This window comes from Trichechus manatus, unplaced genomic scaffold, assembly GCF_000243295.1.
Source record: "Trichechus manatus latirostris isolate Lorelei unplaced genomic scaffold, TriManLat1.0 scaffold00250, whole genome shotgun sequence".
Classification (NCBI taxonomy): domain Eukaryota; kingdom Metazoa; phylum Chordata; class Mammalia; order Sirenia; family Trichechidae; genus Trichechus; species Trichechus manatus.
The window spans coordinates 857,269-858,463 of record NW_004444186.1 but is presented as its reverse complement, the minus strand read 5'-3'; positions in this window follow the sequence as shown (position 1 = coordinate 858,463).

Below are 1,195 nucleotides of genomic sequence, written 5' to 3'. Positions count from 1 at the left end.
CTTGAAGGCCTTCGAACCCTTCCTGGACTTCTCTTCCCCAGGACTTCAAGTGGCTAGCGGTCCAAGTAGGGATGCTGTCTGCTGAAAGGAGGAGAAACCCAGCTAAGAGCGGCTTAAACAAACAGGGCTTGCTTTTCTCTTGTAGGTGGCACAGTGGTTAAAGCACTGGGCTGCTAGCCAGAAGGGTGGTGGTTGGAGCCTGCCAGCCACACTGTGGCAGAAAGATGTAGCAGTCTGCTTCCGTAAAGATTACAGTCTTGGAAGCCCTATGGGGCAGTTCTCTTCTGTCCTGTAGGGTCACTATGAGTCAGAGTCACTCAAGGGCGGCGAGTTTAGGTTTCGTTTCACACATAGCAAGTCTGGAGGTGGCTGCTGCCCGTATTGGTCCAGGGCCTGCATCTCTGCAGTTTCCACCCATTCCCTCATGCTCAACGGAGGGCAGGAAGGGACTGTGCCAGAGATACTTGTCCTTCTCCTCAGGAGGGCAAACGCTTCCCCAGAGCATCCTGTCCATCCCTGCCGACTCACACCCATTGGCCAGGATTGTGTAAATGGCCACCTCTTTAAGGGAGGCTGGGAAATTGAGTATTTAGCCAGCCAACAATGCACTAGGTAGCTTCTTGTCACTTCCTCAGAGAGTCCTTTCCTAGTGGGCCAACCGAGGTAGCCTCCCCCAGCCATTTTTTAACATTTAATTTTTTCTCCTCAGCGTTCTCCCTCACATCACCCTCATTTGCACCTATCATTGATATTCTCTCGCTTGTGTATTTTCTCATTTTCTGTCACCTCCAAGAATTTGAGCTCCAATGAGAGCAGGCTTGGCCAGGTCACTCCATGGCCAGCACCTAGAACAATGTCTGGCACGTGGCAGCTACGCAATACACACTTGTTGAATGAGTGGATGGGTGGTGGGCAGCAGGATAAGGGCTTGACCTTTGCAATGGTGTAGAGAACAGGAAGTGAAATCCAGACATCTTTAAGAGGTGGAACTGACAGGACTTGTTGATCTGAATGGGCTGTAGTTACAAGAGAGGGTGTAGGTTCTAGATGACTTCCAGGTTTCTGGCATGGGCCCGTAGGCGGATGATGGAACCATTCACTGAGAGAATACAGAGGGGGAGTCGGTAAGGACAGGAGAAACGGGGAGATGATTTTAGATCAAAACGTATCTACTGAGTCTGCGGTTGAGTCATGG